This window comes from Artibeus jamaicensis, unplaced genomic scaffold (assembly GCF_021234435.1).
Source record: "Artibeus jamaicensis isolate MK-2021 breed Jamaican fruit bat unplaced genomic scaffold, CSHL_Jam_final scaffold_833, whole genome shotgun sequence".
Classification (NCBI taxonomy): domain Eukaryota; kingdom Metazoa; phylum Chordata; class Mammalia; order Chiroptera; family Phyllostomidae; genus Artibeus; species Artibeus jamaicensis.
This window is the reverse complement of record NW_026522056.1, coordinates 17,018,544-17,039,040: the sequence shown is the minus strand read 5'-3', so window position 1 is coordinate 17,039,040 and position 20,497 is coordinate 17,018,544. Positions and strand designations below refer to the sequence as shown.

Below are 20,497 nucleotides of genomic sequence, written 5' to 3'. Positions count from 1 at the left end.
AGAATCCAGTAGGAACACAAGTGCTCTTGATTTTGATTAGGCTTAAAAGTCACCAAGGCAGTATGAAGAGAATGAGCTGCATGCGTTGTCTATGATGATTCCTGAAATCCTTACAAGTATTTCACAAATAAGTATTCATGTATCTTCTCATAGTATTTGATTTTCAGGTTTCTTTTTTCAGAATTGTGTCCTGTGTTTTGGATGTGCTCTTGTGTGTATGTGCGTGTAACCATTGTCTCTATGTATCTCTCAGCAAGGACACATTTATTACTTATACAGGTGATTTATCTTTTATTCTAACTGGAATATTGTAAATGCACTTTAGAAGAAATAAGAATGTTTAATTTAGTGTTTGTTCACCATAAATGAATGGGTAGATGACGAAAGGGCATTTAGTAAACACTTACCCACGTGCCAGACATTCTCCCGGTGTATGCTGTAGATGCAAAGTTATTTTCACATAATGGATTTGTAGAATTCTAATCAGTGTCTTGATTCCATCATTTATATGGTAGTAAATGAGAAACAATCAAATAAGGGTCTGGTAATATACTTGTGGGTCATGCTTTATAACCTCTGAATATATAAAAGGGCTTAACCTGATCTTTAATTGCTGAAGTCTGGGTTTGAAGGAAATTAGTATTCTGATAACTTGGAAGAAAATAAGTACCATTGGTGAATGACAAAAATGCATTGTCTCAGATGGATTTTAGGGTCCCCTTGGGAACCTCTCTCTTCCAAATTGCTACTATCACAGACCTGAACTGCTAAAACAGGCTTTCCTGCCCAAGAGGGCTTCATTTATCCTGGGGGTGGGAGGGCTTTTGCAAATCAGCTTTATGAAATGCTAGCATAAAATGTTTTTTCAAAATGCAAATTTGATCGTTACATGTTGAGCTCAGAATTTCAAGTTTCTCATCTCTCTTTCTATAAAGATAAAAAACGCTTTTTAAGTAGGTATATTATTCAGAGTTCTCTAGAGAAACAGAAAGAGGTGTGTGTGTGTGTGTGTGTGTGTGTGTGTGTGTAAATAAATGTACCAGAAAGAATTGGCTTGTGGGATCATGGTTGCAGAGGCTCAGACCCAGGAGAGCTGATGGTGTTAAGTTCCAGTCTGAGTGGAAGAACCTCGAGAGCCGATGGTAGAAGTTCGAGTTCTGGCCAAGCCCGAAGGCAGTAGTAGTCTGATGTCGCAGCTCTAACTCAGGCAGAGAGCAAATTCTGTCCTGTTCCTCTTCCTTCAGTGCATTGGGTGAGACCAGCCCACATTGTGGAGGGCAGGCAAGGTGCTTTACTCAGTCTAACAATACGGATGTTGATCTCATCCAGAAACAGCCTCAGGGACACACACAGAATAACGTAGAACCTACTATCAGGGCAGCCCATGGCTCAGTTAACTGGTCACGTAACATTCCCAACCCACTCAGACTCCTCAGCACTGTGTGTTATGGCCCCGGCCTCACTCTTTGCCTCATTTTATATGACTGACTGCCCTGTGTCCTGCATGTCCTTTAAGTAGACTTCTTCCTTCCTTTCTTTTTCTAAAAGTCTTTTTACCTGCCTAGACTGGTGTAGCTCAGTGAGTTGGGCGTGGTCCCAGGAACCAAAAGGTCACCAGTTCAGTTCCTGTCCAGGACACATGGCTGGGGTGCAGGCATGGTCCCCAGTTGAGGGTGTGTGAGAGGCATATTTCTCTCACACACTGATGTTTATTTTCCCTTTTCTCCCTCCCTTTCCATCTCTCTCAAAATATAAATTTAAAACGCTTTAAAAATATTTTTACCTAAGCATTGCTCATATTTTGCCCTTTAAAAATCATCATCCCCTTTCCGATTAGTTTTCTCTTACTTACCCTGTGGGTGTCAGTTTAGGTCTCACCCACTGAGGAAAACATTTCCTACTCACTGCTCTCCATTTGCTCCTTGCAGCTCCATCCTTTTCAAACAATTATTTTAATATGTAATTATGTATCCACTGATGAAAGTTCCACAGCAGCCGCCTTCTCAATTGTGTCTTGTCACTGAATTACTAAAGTCCGCTGCGGTGGCTGCTTGGTGTCTGGTTGCTAAATGAGCAATTCCGCCTGCACACACCCACTGCCACGTAATTCAGGCTTCGAAGAAGGACTCGTCTGGGATCCTGACCCTAATAGGGAAATGAGAACAATGCAGCTGTGTGCCAGGAGGTTCAGGTTCATGTTCTAGTTTTCTCCCTGCCCTTCCCATTTTGACTGGAAGAAAGGAAGAACATGCAGGCCTCAATTTTTCTCATTTGTAAAATGAGGACATCGTACAAAATGACTTCTGAAATCTGTTCTTAGCCTACGATTGATTGGATGGCAAGTTTAAATTTATAATTTGTGTTTTCTGCTAGTAATTCCAGATTACATGAGTTTGTCTCTTGATAGCATCCTCTACACAAATTTGAGCCATTAACAAATTAAATTCCAAGAGTTTCTTAGACTTGAAAGAAGTTACTCATCTGATATAAATCTTTAATTAAAAAATTTTATTTATTTGCTTTTTAGAGAGAGAAGATAGGGAGAAAAAGAAAGAGAATTACATTGACTTGTAAGAGGACCATTGACCAGTTACCTCTGGCATGCCCGGAACCGGGGACCTGACCTGCAACCCAGCCCGTGTCCCGACCGGGAGCCAAGCCAGCAACGTTTTGCCTTCCAGGGCGATGCCCGAATGAGCCACACTGGTTGGGGCAAAGAGTTACTTTTTTTCTGGAAATTTATTATTTAAAATTCTTCCAAACTATTAAATTTCCTTCTCCAGTGGCTGAAATTTCCTGCCGATCAGTCATTTAAGTATGTGGTCAGTAGGATTCTCAAAAAGGATAGAATATTAGTTTTTTAAATACCATGAATATGGACTCCCTCATCATATATTTACCTCAGTATAATTAAAATCCAATTAATAAAGTTATAGACAGTAGACTTTTTTAAAAGATTTTATTCATTTATCTTTAGAGAGGAAGGGAAGGAGAAAAGGAGAGAAACATCAATGTGTGGTTGCCCCTCGTGAGTCCCCTGCCGGGAATGGCCTGTAACCCAGGCATGTGCTCTGACTGGGAATTGAACCACTATCGTCTGGTTCACAGGCCCGCGCTCAATCCACTGAGCCATGCCAGCCAGGGCGACAGTAGACTTTTAATTAGGTTACCATGTAAGCTTCTTTTAAGTTAAATGCAGCAGAAGAGAAGCATCTATTTGCATAGCGCTTTAGCTTGCCTTTGGTGACTGAGACATAGCATACACTTATTCCGTTCTTAATGTTTTTTAGGTTGTGTATTTCACTCATGCAGTATTTACACTGAAGGAGCTCAGGTTTGCAGTCTGTTTTCTTTTAAATATCCTCACATACTTATTTTTATAGTGTTAGAATGGATTCAATTCTCCATTTTCCTACTATAGAACCTCAGAAAAAATATTTATATTCAGTGATAAAATCTCTTCATCTGTAAGATGAAAACAGAAAGAGTAGCTTCATAGAAATGATGGGAAGATTAAGGTAATATTCTTGATACACTGCCTAATATACAGTAGATGCCCCAAATACAGTGCTAATTATTATAGCAATTGATAACTCACCTCCAAAAGCTAATGCACAAAAGCAGCACATCAACAAATATGCCATTTTTCAGAGTCTCTTAAGACTAAGGTAAATATAAATGTATGATGTTTTCTCATGAAATCCCTTCACTTCATAGGTAAAACTCAGTTCTGTGAATATTGAAAGCCTTTTACACGACAGTTCCTGACAAGACAACACGGTTTATGTCTCCTCCATTCGTGTGCCATGCTCAACTACTTAGCGGCCTGAAGTCAGTCCCCAGAGCAGGAGACAAGCTCATTTTAGAGAAATGAGGTTGGTTGGCTTTGACATTGATTCTGATTACCTTCCCCATTAGCCCTGATTATCTGGATACAGAGTTTTAATGAGCAGTATCGGAAGTAATATTTTCTGGATTTGATAAAGTACTTTGTATCATGGTTTCTATTGGCTGTAACAACCTTGATAGATTATTTTTCTTAAAATTACTTTATTATAACATGACTGACCCAAATTCAAATATGGTCTTTAATGTATCATATAAATAAATATTTCCATATAAATTTTCATGTTGCTATAATACCTATACTTTAAAATATAATAGTTGGCAACAACACTTACTTGACCATTCTAATCAATAATCAGTTCTCTTGTGTTTAAACTTTTTATGTTTATATTATTTAAACAAAAAGTCTTTCCTTCAGTTTCAAGTAGATAATTATATTAAAATTACATCAACAAGATTTTATTGAACATCTACTTAGAGCTCGCCTGTTTGTGATGTGTTTAATTAATTCAGATCTTTACAAAATGCCAGTAATACATGTCTGAGCATGTTGCTTGGTTCCTCTACATTCCTGCTGTGGTGCAAAGCATGTGAGTCTTTAGAATTGAAAAATTCAAGAGCAGTAAGATGATTGTCATCTTCAGGGTTGCCATGTGATCGGTTTGAAGAGAGGTCAGACAGGCAGATATGCTAGGCAGCTGTCAGTGATGAGGTGGCAGGTGTAGATCCCAAGGTTATTAAGTGGTAATTATTACATGGGGCACTGTAATAATAGAGGACCATACTGCTGACCTGACTGCAGGAGGTGTTCCAGCGAAGACAGTGTTCTGTGTGAGATCAGGAATCCCCATGACATAGGCTTAGTATCGGCATGGTTACCACAGTCATTGTAAAACAGCAAGAATAATGTCAACTTTTCCGTGTTTACATTGTGAGGTCTATCCTAGCACATAGGATCAAACAGTCAACTTGTTTCAATGCATCGGTGTATTTCCTTTCATATTTTGTGCTTTAAGAAGTTAGGAAAGGGCTGCATTAATTTCTGGGCCTCAAATCGTTGGCAATGGCTGTTCCTTTTCTGCACTATCGGCTCTGGGGAGAGGTGGTAAGATAGAAGGTTCACGCCGGCATTGGAAAACAGAATAAGATGAGACTGAACTGGCAAAACGAAACATTATTAGTAACGTGCTATTCATTTCATTGAGTACATTCGTGCAACCAAAACTTAAGGCTTTCATTAACATCAGTGATAAATTCTAGCACTGTGCCTATAGCTAAGCCTTTCCAGCCTGTACGTAACACTAATATTAAAGCTATAAATTATCAGTAGAAATTGAACTCGAAGAAACCCATCCTCCTGACCTGCCCAGCCACTGATTCGGCACACACATTCATCCTTTTCAACCCTTGACAAAGGCCTGAATGGAAGTAAATAAGAGAATAATGAATTAATTGCTATACGAATGAATAAATGCTGTTGACTTAATCAAGATAAAGGTTTACAAAGAATGAATACCAAATTGAGATGGCCTGAGAAAGAGTAACCTTCAAGATGTTTAATTAGAGTAACTGAAAGAAAAGGTTTTTTGAAAAGTGATTCTTTAAGAAGGTTGGAAACCAGAGTGTTTCTGGGTAGATGGGTCATTAAGACAAAGCATCCAGTGTAACATGGAGAACTGGAATAAGAAACATGTTTACTGTGTAATGCTGATGACTGAAAGGACGGTATTATAAAGGAAATGTGCATCTATGGGTATAAATATACAGATATTCTGATGACTCCCAAATTCATCTCTCTATTTAACCTCTCTCTGGAACTCCAGACTAAAGAACCCAACTGTCTTCTTGACAGGCATTTAGACTTGGATGTCTAGTGGACATCTCAGAACTAATATTTCCCAATAGAGTTTCTTATATGTGCCCCCCACAGATGGGTTCTCTATCTGTGAGCATGGTCACAGTACCTGGCTCCTCTGTTTACCCACATGGTCACACGTGAAACTTACAGTCATCAATGATGCTCTTCTCTCTCAGAGAAGATAACTCCATAGCAGCTATTATTCTGTCTCTCCTTTCAGAATACCATGGGAATATCACTGCCACACACTTTCATATTGCAGTGTTAATCTGAGCTATCATTATTTCCCAGGAAGGTCTTCCTGAGTTCATTCAGTCTTTCTTCCCTTACCTTGGAAGTCAGTTCTTCTCAGGATCATTCTCCACAAAGGAAATCAGAATGTGTGTGTATGTGTGTGTGTGTAAAATCTGATTTCACTTTTCCAAGGTTTGTTTGTTTTCCTACTAAGAACATCACCTAAGGCATTACCTTGCCTTAACATACCCACGTTTGCTTGGCCTGCCTCCTGGCCACCTCTCAGAGTCACCTCCAACCTTGTCCCTTTGTTCACCTTGTTCCTGCAGCTGACTTCATTAATTGGTATAATGCTCAGGCACCAATCTTTAGGAATTGTGTTCTTTAACGTGAAGGTCAGTCAGGTGGGGTCACAAGTGGAGACATGGGAGAGGCCCCCAAAGAAAGTTTCTTATCCTCACAGGTCCTAGAGACGAGTTGCTGTGGAAGGGCCAGGTTTAGAACAGAGAAGTAAGGGGCACACTCAGGCTGGATACTTTATTGGTGTTTACACAGAGAAGGGGAGGTGAAACAAGGCAAACAGGTTGGGGTTGGCTAATTGGAATGATTCCCCAGGTCTCTATAGATGTGGCCCCCAGATACCTGGTGCGGGGCCCTGGGATGATTCCTGCAGAGGAACAGCACTGCCTCCCAGGGTTCCTGGGTCCACCAGAAGTGGTTAGGCTCTCAGTTGGTCAGATTGCACATCAAAGGCATGCTTCCTCCTGGGTCCTTGGCCATCTCTAAGGATTGGCTAGCCCCAGGAGGGTCAGCCTTTCCCCAGCCAGAAAGTTGTTTTAAGAGGTTAAGATATCACAATATACAGAAAATAAAAGACAAACAATACAATACAGGAGCACAGAATCCTCTACATTCAAATGAGAGAAGAGAGGTTAGGGTTGCACATCTCTTTCTTCTGCCCAGGAGGTGTCACTTACTGCTTTTGCTTACATCTCATTTTCGGGAACTAGTCACATGGACACACCTAGATGTAAAGGCTCCCGGGAATATGGTACATGAATGGGCAGCCAATTTCCAGAAACCACTCGACACTCCAGAATCAGGGATGAGTGTCGGAATCTTGGGTGAATCCTCCATGCCTATTCCTTGCAAACCCTAAGAATGTTTTCTTGGGTATTTTATTTGACATTCTTTTTGCCTTGAAACACTTTTCTCAGACCTATTCATGGCTCATTTCCTTACTTTATTCTGTTCTTTGTTCAAATATCCCCTATTTACAGTGGCCTTCCCAACAGCTCACTATGTCTTAATAGCACCAGGCTCTAAGTGATGCCATACCACACATATTTACCATTTATTTTCTTCACCCCACTCGAAAGTAAGTTCTGTGACTTCAGGGATGGCCCATTGTATTTCTTGCACACAGCAGTGCAGAAGACCATGTACGGTATATTGTAGGAGCTAAAAATATTTAAATCGAGAGCTTTAAAAATTAAGAAAATAATATTTCTAATTAGTCTCAGCAAGTGGGGAACTATTTTATACTCTCAGACTTACAGCTGGGTTCATACAAAGTGTTATTCTGGAATGTGGATATTATTTTTATGAAAGTTGCCACCATAAAATATTTTTAAGCAAGAAATAACATAATTTGTCATAAGAAATAAAATTGTGAATGTAGTTTAAATGCAGAGAGAGAGACTGATCAGGGAAGTGGGGGGAAAGATTGGAAGAAGGAAAACCAGAGGATTATATGGGGAGGGGAAGATAATAAAATGTAACAACTAAATTGTCCACACAGAGTAGTGAGGATTCAATAGTGGTCCCTATCTTCAAATGGTCTCCCAACACTCTTGTGACATAGGCATTATTTTCCTATATTCTATAGGTAAGAATACCAGATTTTTAAAGATAAGTGACTTTGCTCATGATTGTACAGTTAATAATTGGCTCAGATAGATTCGTTTGACTACAATGAATTTTTGCTTTTAGGATATCATAGCAGGCAGGGCAGTAGGTCCTTCCAAGGATAAGAGAGGCTGTTCATCGGTGTCAGCTCATGATGGGACAGCGGGTGAGTTGTGGGGAGGCAGCGCCAGGATGGAGTGAAGAGGGACTGGCACTTGATGGCATGAGTCGTGAGAGACAAGGCTCCGGGGAAGAGCAAGCTTACCAGGGATGGCAGGGGTAGCTTCGGCTGCTCTGCCTTGGGTTTCAGGTACTGGGCGACTTACTTTGGGTTAATGTGTAGAAAACCATTTGAAATTTGATTTCAACTATTCACTTATAGATGCTGATCAGTTAACAGCTTTAGTCTGCAATTCTGGCTTTTATAAATTATTATTTTTAAGATTCGATTACTATTTCTACCCAAATACTTCCTAGCAGTGGACACATAAATAAACTCACCATTGGACTAGGAGTTAATGGCTTTTGGCCTCAGCGAAGTACATACTTTCATGCATTGAGTTTACCGAGGATCACAGAGGTTCTGTTGGAAGGCCAAGCACTGGCTGGCTGAAGAGCCACAAAGTAAATAATGATAAATGTTGGATACCAAATGAGAACAGGTGTCTAGCAGGAGGCCTCAAGCTTTGGTCCCAGGCCCAGCCTTATTTAACACTCTCAGTAATGAACTGGAGAAGCAGGTAGGCAGTATGTCAAGCTCAAAGACATGCTGTAAAAAAGCAGAAATGAAATAACCCGCGGATGCTTCTAGTTCCTAAATATAGTCTAGTTTCAAGTGAAAGGGGAAAAAACTGTTACGTAGTTTGGAGCTGTATTTAATTAGATGTATGTCGGGAGAGTAAGTAATGAGATGTGCAGGGCATCATTTGGATTAACTTTTTCCAACTTTTTAATACATAAATCATAAAGAAAAAAACTATTTATTTGGAACCTGAGTGTAAAAGGAGGGTTTGGCTTAGGAGGTGACTAGTGTCAGCTGCCGTAGGCTCCGTCCGGCACTCAACACTGGGGGGAACACCTTCCTATCCCTGCAGGACATTTGAGGCAGAATGTGGGGACGCTCTAAGGAAAGCCCATCTTCTGGCAAATCTTTAAAAAAACTTGTTATTTTATTAGATATGGCAGTATAACTATGAGAAAAGAACAAAACTTGAGCCTGTTAACTTTATTTTAATTTTAGAAAAGAATTGCTTCTCAAAAAAGTATAAGAAGGGTTTGGTGTTTTAACACAATGAAGATTATTATTGTTTTTACTCTTTTTATTTTAATTATTGATGTATTTCTAATACTTAATTATAAATACCAATGATTATTAATCTTAAAAATTTCAATAAGGTATAATACAGTTAGCTGCCATTTTAAAAGGGATCGTTAAACAGGGATTAGGGTTTTTCATTATATATGTATGAAGCTGCTTTATTCAGAAGAGACTTGGCCAGGGTAAATATCTTGCCCAGGGATATTTAGCTAGTAAGTGGTAGACCTCAAATTCAAACCCACAGTCTGTCTGATGTTAGAATTTCTTGAAATCTGAAGTACTGTGTCCCAGAAACGTGAGTACCCCAAAGACAGCTGGGGGAGGTTGGCAGTGGGGTCACAATGGCCCCAAGAACACAGATGCCAGCTTGCTTTCATTACTTAGGAGTTAAATTAGACTAAGGTAGCTGTACTGGTGCCTCCTTTCAAGAGTTTGTTTGTTTCTATTATTCTACTTCTTAATTTAAAATAATGTAAATTTCAGTTAGATTTCTGTGTAGTTCAGAAGGCCCTGATAATTTCTTCATTATTTTCTTTCTTCTAATACCATTTTTAAGGGCCTCTTAAAATTGTGTTTTTTCACTTAATGTACCTGAGAATTGTAAGACATTGCATGCTTTCTGTAACAAAATATATATTGATTTTAAATGGTACCACCTGACTTGTAACATGGCCAACTCTGAACATAATAATATAAATCAGCAGCATTCTTTTGCAGCCTAAAATCACTATGGAAAACAATCTTGGTTTTTCCTACTCTTAATAGACATTTACAGTCCTCATTTAACAATAATAGCACAGAGCACACTAAAATTATATTGACCATCACAAGTCATTTGCAATTATCAAAAATGACCAGGTTACAGGTGACATGCAGTATGATTAAAAACATTGTTCTGATAGCTATATGTAGGGCTCCAGAGAGAGAGAGAAAGACAAAGAATAAGGGGCAATATACATTCTTTTTAAGGTCTAATGCAATGCAAAAATTGACATGTTTTAAACTAAAACAAATTTAATTTTTTTAATATGTATTTATTTTCAGCAAGAAGGGAAGGGAGGGAGAAAGAGAGAGAGATGTGATGTGAGAAAAAAAACATTGATTGGTTTCTTCTCGTAGTGACCTGACCTGACTGGGGACCAAACCAGCAGCCCAGGCATGTGCCCTGAATGGGAATCGAACTGCTGACCTTTCACTTTGTGGGATGATGCGCAACCAAGTGAGCCACACCTCCCTGGGCCTGAAAAAATTCTGACAGACACCAACATATTGGTATCCTACAGAATAATTTTATGACTAAAAATAATTAACTTGGAAATATGAAACTGAATGTAATATAATAAATAAATTCAAAGAAAGGCTTGGAAATTAAACACACATGTTTATTACATTAATATACTTTAAAATAACTAAGGCACCAATTAAATAAATTAAAAGATTAATAAAAGATGATCCATTAAAGGATCAAAGATGAAAATTTATATGCCCCAAGGATTATTTTTAATTTAATTTTTGTTACTGAAAGCAAACTTAAAAATAAAAATATAACTATGCTCACATTTACCTTTAAATGCTTTATTAGGAAAAATGCTGAAAATAATTAAGATTAAACTCAAGAAGTTAAGAAAAGACAGAAAAAAATTGAAATGAATAGTAAATTTGGTAGTACATAAATTATTTAATGAAAAAATAAATTGGATAGGTAAGTGGAAATTTTCTTAATTTAGGCATTTATCATTTACATTAACATTTATTTCTTGTCCAAAGATTATATGTTCTATTTAAAGATGAGTATTCAAAGTTGCTTCTCTGTTCTCTACTGATATACAACAACTCAGGTTGAAAAATATGAGTGTATGTATATGTATATTTTTATATATGTGCTTGTGTATACATGTATGTGTATATATCACATCTATATTAACATGATGTTATGTAGTTTAAAAATATAAAGAAGATTAAATTGCATCATTTTTGGGCGAGTGCATTATGGTCAGAATCTTATTTTTCACGGGTAATTTGGGGTACCCCATGATGGATAAATTTAAGATAGGATAGGTTAAGGGCAGTTAAGAAGGCCCTACTAAGGTCATGCCAAACATACAAAGGATTGGAATGCAGAAATATTTGGTGATGATCGAGGGAGCTTGGGGTGGACTAGTACAGGACACTGGCCAGATGACCAGCTGATAGCTCGTGACAGTGACTGACATTAAGTAAGAAAGGGACTATGGGAGGAGATGCAATTTGAGGTGGTGAGGAAAATGTTTCCAGTTTGTGATCCTGCTAATTTGGGGTTATTTGTTGGTCTTGTGGGTAAATACATACTACAGAGAGAATGCAAGGCTCACAAGACCAAGTAGAATGCCAACCAACACTTAGGATGCATAAGCATATCAACTGCAATGGAAAATTCAGTTTTAGGGCCTTGGCCCGTGTGGCTCAGTGGACTGAGTGCCAGCCTGTCAATCAAAGGGTTGCCAGTTCGATTCCCAGTCAGGGCACATGCCTGAATTGCAGTCCAGGTCTCCAGTTGCGGGTGCGTGAGACGCAGCCACACATTGATGTTTCTTTCCCTCTCTTTCTCCCTCCCATCCCCTCTCTCTAAGAATAAATAAATAAAATCTTTAAAAAATATTCCATGTATGAGGATACTGCTCAAGGATAATCCATGGAATGAAAGGAACAATAGTAAGGTAGAACTCTTGGGACACTACTGTCAGTTTAAAAGCTTCATATAGAACAGCGGTTCCCCAGCTTTTGACATCAGGGAGTGGTTTTGTGGAAGACCATTTTCCCACGGGCCCGGGGTAGTGGGGACAGTTTCGCGATGACTCAAGTACATTACATTCAAGCTGACCTTCTACTGTGTGGCCTGCTTCCTAACAGGCCCAGGGGGGTACCAGTTTGTGACCTGGAGGTCGGGCACCCCTGGTGTAGAAGATATTGGGGGATAAGGAGATCCAGGGCTATGTAGGTTCAAAACATCAAGAGATGATCAAACATGTTAATTATCAACCATGCCTTAAACATCAGGAATATTTATTAAAAGAAGTCTGAAAGGCAAAGAGTAGGAACTTGAATATTAATCTAAATTTAGGTCTTACTATACAAGTAGGGTGTGTGTGGAAATAGGGTGCAAGTTATACATGGTGTTAGTCTCAACAGGATAAGCAAATGAGGCCTTTAAAAATGCAAGTGGTCTGTGTTAGGCTACAAGGCCATGTGAGAAATAGAAGATTGTATTGAGAATAAGACCCTGGATGTTAAGATTTAGTAGATAGAACAGTTTCGAGTAATGACATGTCATTTGGCTTTTAGTATGGGTGAGTAGACATGAAGGTTCTTGAACTTAAGCAACATTTTTTAGACATCATTAGGGAACGTGGAGAGCTCCGTGAGCGAGCAGAATGAATTGATGAACATAGAATAAGGACCAGGGAGCAGCAGATGCAGTATCAGGCAGTCTCTAAAGCAGGAGATGATGGAGCTTGCTGTGCTGAGACTGAGTGTGGTAGGCTTGAGTGTGCAAAGTGTAATGAAGTGTTGGTGCAACCATTAGGACAGGGAGCAGGAACCCTGACATTATGAAGAAAGGGATGGGCTGGCGCCACAGGTCCTGGAGTGAACACAGTCTTTAATGTGGATTTGGGACATAGTAGTATTATCAGACTTTAGTTTCTAAGTGCATCCCTGCTGTAAACAGTGAATTTAGACATAGTCATATTAAAAAAAATGTGATGTCTGTATATTGGTGTTAGGGCTGAAATTAGTAAATGTTGACATGGAGAAATACAGACTTTCCTCTTTGTCCTGTTAGTAGATGCATTTACTTTTTAAGTAACATATTTTGCTAATTAAATGAGTCAGTAAAAAATAGGAATGGGAGGTTATAGGGAACCTATAATTCTGTTATCAGTAGACTCCTTCGACTGCTGAATTCAGTGTTACTAAACTTTTCTGTGGTTTTCCCATGGTTTTCTTATATTTACCTCATGGCCTAACAAGTACAGTAACTGAGTATGACTAAGATATTAATGTCTTGGAAAATTTTACTTAAATTTATTCAATTGCATGTTTTCATGGAGTATTATTGACATATTTAATTATACTGATAGACAAAAAAAATGGAGTTTCACTATTAGCCACATACCATGAAAAAGAAAAACCTAAACCATTTATCATAACAGCAACCTTTCCGACTAATTAGTAAAGTCTGACCTGCTATGTATATCATAACACACACTTTTAAGTAATTTTTCAAAGTACTTAAGTTTTGGAGGAGGGGCTCCCTAGCTTCACAGGAGCACAGGAACGAGGTTTGCAGAAGGATAGGAACAGGTACTGGGGGATGGGCTGTGCAGTCCACAGCCACGGTCATGGCCACGAGTCAGGGAAGGACACAGAGCGCATGGGGCCGGACCGAACTGAAGACTGGCTGAAGGGTAAAATATGCACTGATTTTGAAGACTTAATATAGAAAAATGTAAAATATCTCAATAACTTTAAAAAGCTGACTACACATTTAAGCAATTGAATATTTTGCCTACTGTGTTAAGTATATTATTAAATTTTTCACTATATTCTTTTCATTGAAAAAATCTGACTTACAGCCAGTTTAAAATTGTATATATGGCTCATATTATATTTGTATTCGACAGTACTGCTGGAAACTGAGGACCAAAGGCAAATACATCAAATCCATGGTTTTTGTCTTTGATAATGGCATTTTAGGCATACAACGACTCAAAATGAAGTCTTCAGAATCCCCAGGAAACTTTCACGCATAATAGCAGTATTTTTTCTTCCTATCACACATGTAATGTGTGATATTCCCATGAATACCATGCTGTATTTCAGATTGCCCTCAACTCTGAGAGATGTTTCCACCTTCCTGCCTCCCCATTCTGGCCGGAAACCCCAGGCTGAATGAGCTTGCCTGTCTGCACTGCCACTGATACAATAGCTTGAATAGGAAGACGTGTCAAATTTCCATGCTTGCCCTGCTGCGGAGCCAGCAGCGATTGTTGCCCAGGCAGTAATCCCTGAGGAGTGCCTTACTGGAGTCTGGTATCACTGTGACATTTACACGTGAGGGCTGCACCCGTGTCTGAAGAGTCCATCGAGATTTATTCCTGTCGGATACACTGCCAGAGGGGCATTCTCTTCAAAAGGTCTTCTTATCAGCCCCACGCCTCATCTCTGAGTACATCTAGTCCTGGCTTTTTGTTAAAGTGGGCAAATACGCACCATGTGGAAAAATATCATGTAAGTTGCTCAAAGAATTGGCAAATATAATACTAAATGGGCAAATTTTATTTTTAGCACTTTTGACTAATGACAGGTTACAAAATGGATTTTCGCTTTTCAATTTGTCTTTTAGTTGCTTCTAAAATGTAAAACAAATATGTCTGAAAGGAGAAAACTTAGATATAATCTCAATGAGTGAATGATTCTGCAGAAAAATCCAAGCAGTCCACAAAGATATTGAGCAATCTCTTCCCAAAGTACACCAAGTAACTGAAGCGTAAACAGAACTAGCTTTTGACAGGAGGTCACGTTGGGACAGATTGCCTCAGTTAATAAAGCCAGTTACCACATATCAGAATCTCAGCTTTATCAAACTCATCAGAAACAAAAAAAGGGAGAATGAGTAAATAACCAAGTCAGGAATAGTAAATTTTTTTGCAATGACCTATTACAAAAACAATAAACATTAATTAGAATTAAATAGCAATTATATTTATGTAATAAAGTTATAACTCTCCCTAATGTATTGTACTTACAAATTGGTGTCTGTATAGATTTACTAGGGTTTGGTAAAAGAATGCTCTTTCCAAAGTCGTAACACCTTGCTGAAATATAAAGGAAATGAGACCTTAACTGACCTCTGTAAGGACATGGGGACTTTGGTGCTGACAGAATGATAGGCTTAGCCAGGGCAAAATGGTGGCCTTAGGCATGTTTTGATAAGAGGTATCAGACCTTTCTTTTCAGGGCTTCTCTGTTTTGGAAGCCTCCATGCTTCATTCTCAGGGAACGGTGTCTTCCTATTGCCTCCAGAATGCCCAGTACCCATGTGTGGTGGCTACGAATATGAGTGGACACAAGGGTAAAGCAAAAAATATACACAGTGTATAACTCCCACCTGCTGAGCTGGCACGAAAGACAGTCCCAGCCTGAGCTCTCTGTTCTTTGGATTCATATAAGAATCCTGTGCATAGTAGGGCCAGGTGACAGGATAAGCATCAGGTCATTTATCTCTGACTGCATGAGACTTCAGCAGAGATCTAGTCACTGCCTTCACTTCTGAGGCACTTCAGTGTCCTCCGAGAGGACTTGGGAGGGTCTGGTTCACTTGTGAAAGACAGAACGGCCCCATCTGTTTCTCCCTCCTCCAGCTCTGCTGCCGGGGACATAACTCTCTGAAGCTGTGTGTTTTCCTCTTCTATCTGGTCCCTCTTGCTTAGGAGAAACTCGACATGGCCCCTTGTTCTAGAGCCTCTTCCATCCCCCTCCCTTCCGGCCCACCATTTCCAGAGACAGAGAGCAGTCTGGTTCACTAAGACTTTGAAAAAGAAAGCACAGTATGGCTTCCTGGTTCTGAGGTATGAGATGTTAACATTGCGGTCATTTCTTTCTTAGTTCTCTCTGTTGCATAAGTTTCAAAGGGAAAGTCTTTTCTGTCTTGAGTTCTTAATACTGTCTCAAGTTATTTAACATTCACCTCTTAGAAGACATCTAGAATTGGTATTGAACTAAGGACTCCACAGTCATTACCTTGTTCTCCTTTCCGGTACCTTTGAGTATTCAATCAAGTTTTCTTTAGCTTACAGCTGAGGTCATGGTCACCCACAGAACTGAGGGGATTTAGCTCATCTCAGTGTATCATGGGGCTGAAGCTTCACAGCAGGACTTTTTCAACCCAAAGCTTTTTATTGTGATGCCAGACTTTCCCTTTCATTCAGTCTTAACTTCATTGTAATTAAAATAAATTAATCTGTATTTCCCCAAATAAGCAAAGAAGCATAGTGCAACTACAAATTTCTGGATGTACACCCTAACAATTCAGGGTTAACCTACCCACTCTGCCTTCCATATTCGTTTGCCTTCATTTTCTCTATTTGCTCTCATTGGAGAATAGGTGAAGAAAGATTGAAAATTCTTTTCCTCATTCTTAAAATAGAGATTATGTAAGAAACCAAGGGATTTTCAATGATGTGAATGCCATGTACATTAGATGGGAAAACTTCCAGATGACTGATAAATTCTCAGTGTCTCAGGGTGCTTCTGTGCATCAAAATCAAATCTTTGCCCTGTTGGAACTCTTGGAGGTGTCAGCTGGTTACGGCCCTCTCCCAGTATTTGCAATGCACTGGCTTTCCACAGCCAACAACATACCGCAAACATTTTATATTTTGTGATTTGAAGAACATTTAATATTTTAATAAGCCCAATATATTTTAGGGTCTCTTCATATTTACTGAGACATTCATGTCCACCCAGAGTCATTTCTGGTGTTATGCAATTATGCAGGCCTGACATATTACTTACGGACATTTGGGAATACTCTTAAAAGCAGATTTCTGAGTGCTAGGGTCAGAGGGTTTGCAAAATGCAGTGTTCTTTTCAAAGGTCAATAAACATGGCTGATAATTGTGGAAGCTCATATATAAAATAGGTGAGACTGTCAGGAAAAGCTATAAAAATAGTGTTATGTTAAATCTCTTAGAAGACAGATAGAAGAATGAAAATGGAATAGTCATTTATACCATCTAATTACCTTCAGAATCATCCTAGTTATTTGTTAGTCGTATGCACATGAATCGTATGGCATTTCAGCTCACATAGTTGTGTGCTGTATATGTTCTATAAAGTTCGGAAACCATTTAGGATATGACATTATCAAAACAAGATACTCACTCGTGAATTAAGGGAAGAATTCAAATGCACCAAGCCTTCAAGCAGTGTAAGCACTCACATGAGATGCTTTCCTGACTCATTTCACTGGGTCCTATGCCAGACTTTCCTCTTACGTGGCTGACAAACAAGAGCACAATAATAAAAATACCCAAAGGTCTAAAACAACTGTGGGATTTATGTAACAATAAACAGACATTTGAAGTTTAGATGTACTAATGGTTGTTTGTATTCCTGTTATTTTTATCAGAACAGACCCATCTTCTCCAAACACAGGTTAAGACTAAAATGTGAATCCATGTGGCAAAAAAAATTGTAAACTTTAAAGTAATTTTTCACATCAACAATGTTTTAATTTTCTTTCAAACATACTGTTTCAATTGGATGTAAGAAAATTCATATGTACTGATCTCTTCTATAAGCTTGGGCCCTTTTTATTCCCATCACCGCCTTCTCTTGCAACACACGTCATCACCATTACGGTGCAGATGAGGCCGACAGCTCAGAAAATTAAACCTGCAACCCTGGAGTGCACAGCCTAAAGCAAGGGTGTCCACCTCCAGTCCTTTTGGAATGAAGCAGACTCAAAGCTGTAGAGAGCACCGGGTGATCCAGGGGAGAGCTGACCACAGCCTCTGCTACTGCTCTCTCCTGGAGCAGTGACTCTCAACCGGTGAGCTGCAAGAATTTTTAATACATGCAATACCTAACTTTTTGGTCAGGGGCACTGACCTCCTTTCCCTTAGATTGTCAAATTAAAAAAAAAAAAAAAGGACAGTAGTCATCCCAACAATAGCCACCCAGTATGAATGAATCAAAATTATGCCTATTTTTGTCAGATCCTCCAGAAATGTAATATGTTTTTTGGCGTGCCACAGAATTTAGTAATTAGCTTACGTATGCCATGCAATGAAAAAGGTTCGAAAGTGCTGTACTAGAGTCATTTGATGAATGAGAGTAGAAAGGAATTATAATTACTTTAAAACTCAAAGCTTATATACGAGGGAAAGGCAGGCACTGCTGTCTTTGTGGCTCCACTAAAAACATTCATTTTCCCAAGGTGCTATTTCCTATGAAAGAGAATTAAGATAGCAGCTTGGAAAATGACTCAGGTGAATAGCTTCATGTAGTTTCTCAAATCTGTAATTACTTCTTTTCGACCACGGGCAGTGCCTCTAACAGTCGGGATCTGTGCTTTTGGGAAGAAGAGGCAATGGGTGATTTCACTTGCTTTTTTGTAACCTCTCTCTAAGCAATTTATTTCAGAAAAAGATTTCTTCAGGAAAAAATTTCTTTTGTTTGGCTGCCTACTGTAAGAAATATGATGTGTGAAGCTTGAGTGTGTTGCAGGAGAAATAAAGACACTGTCTACCTCTGACTGTATTTTTGTAGGTGAAAGATTTCAGATCTCTGGTGTCCAGTTTTTTATGTGTGTTTTATGTTTAAACTCTAACCAAGGCAATTGGATTAGGAAGATGCTTTTCAAACTCGTTTAAGCAGCACAACTTCTTTATTTAAATAAACTTTTAGCATGAGTTGTTATATATAGATGCATAAGTAAAATTTTATTGAAATAAAGTTTCTAATAAGCTTCAATTCATCACGTTTATTTGTAACCAAGACACTAAGTGGCACAAGGTGGCACAAGGAACTTAATCAACACACAAAAATTGAAATCTAATTTTATGCTTAACAAATTATTCTAATAACATTAGATTCCATTTTGTTTCTGTATTCTGTGTATAGAAAAGTCTGACAGTTTTTAAAAACCTTTTTAAAGCATGTTTTTTTCTATTTTGGGATTCTCTAATTAAACTGATCTAGAAGTTTATAAAGGATTTTTATGTCCAAGGCCAATCACTTAAAATTACTATAAATTGCTCACATTCCTTTTAAAATTTTTCCAGGTGGAGGAAATTAAAGTTTTTCATTAGAAAATTTTTATTATTAGTTATTAAGCACCAGCTTAATAATGTAGAAAATTTCACATCACCCTTTGACAACTCATTCTCCCCACCCCCAAATTCTTGGTAATCAACTTTTCAAGTAAAGGCATGTTCTCTTCTCCCTTCTGCATGAAACTTTATGAAATAAAGGCACAGAACTGTATACATCCGGCTGTAAAAAGCAACTCTTGGCTGTGGAAACAGTGTCTGCTGGCTCTCCTTACTGTCCAGGTCCTGAAAGACTCTTGTTCATGAATTGTCCCTTCACCAGGCAAGTCCACCACTTGCTGAGCTTATCATTCTGAGGGTGAAAAACTCTTGACGGTCAAAGTCTCGGTCCAGTCTCTTGTCCTAACTGGTGTGCATGGGCCCACGGCACTTCATCTGTCTGTCTGCAGGGTGGCATAAATCGTGTGAAGTGGAAAACCAGGCTCTCCAGGAATGGGAAAATGAGTGCTTCCCAGTGCATGCATTTCTTTCTCTCCTTGCCTTTTGGAATTGCACTCTTGGAGTTTCTTTAGACACTCCGAAATGTAGAGCATTGTGTATATCAAGGTTCTATCAGCTTCATTCTTAACTTCATAGTTTTTGAAGAAGACATTGGCCTTGACATAATAGATGGCCTCATCCACAATATGTGTATCTTTTGTCACTCTGGGGGTGGGTCCTGTGAACTGACATGTGATAGGCAACAATGCTGTGTTTCCAATGAGTTTGGTGATGGGCCCCACGAGAGAAGAATGGTAAGCCAGCATCTTTGCAGCCCCCAATTTTTCTAAAGAAAGCTTCTAAACAGATTAAATTCTCCAAGTTATGCAGAAAATGACAAAATATTTTATATTATAGTCAGAGATGTGCTGGTAAATGTTTAATAACAGCATACAAAGTCCTGATTTGTAGTGTTTGCCAGCTTTTGTGGTGTAAACATTCAAAGCATAGCTGATTTCAGGATATTAACTGGAGCTCACCAAACTAGAAATCAGGGAAAGATGTACTCTATGGGCTCTCCCATTCTAGTTCCAGCTGGCCCAAACCTACAGATGAATCAATGTTGTTTATGTGTATAATGTTTAATAACCTCAGGCACTTAGAATCTATCTGCTTGATATTGAATAAAGGTTTCAAAACAGATTTGTGTGTGCGCGTGCGTGTGCCTCTTGCTTCTAAATTTGAAACATCAATCTCATTCCTGATAGCATTATGTATTTAGTGTGGTAATAGTCTTACTGCACTGAAAAATTTAGCTGGGTATCAGCTAAATACACACAGCTAAATATCAGCAAACCATACACACTGATGCACTCCTGCTTGAGAACTATAAAAGAAACATAGTCCGTATCATCACTTCCAATATTTCTAGCAGCTGCCTTGCTTTAGAATAACACATACAATTTCACTTAAGTAAATGTTAATTCTGGAATTTTTTCCCTCTAGATTATAGAAAACTGAAACTTTAAAAATTCACAA

General features: G+C 38.8%; 1 pseudogene; it reads right to left on the bottom strand.

The window, feature by feature from the left end:
* Positions 1–19,250: 19,250 nt before the first annotated feature.
* Positions 19,251–19,785, bottom strand: LOC119036813 (actin-related protein 2/3 complex subunit 3-like; annotated as a pseudogene).
* Positions 19,786–20,497: the final 712 nt, after the last annotated feature.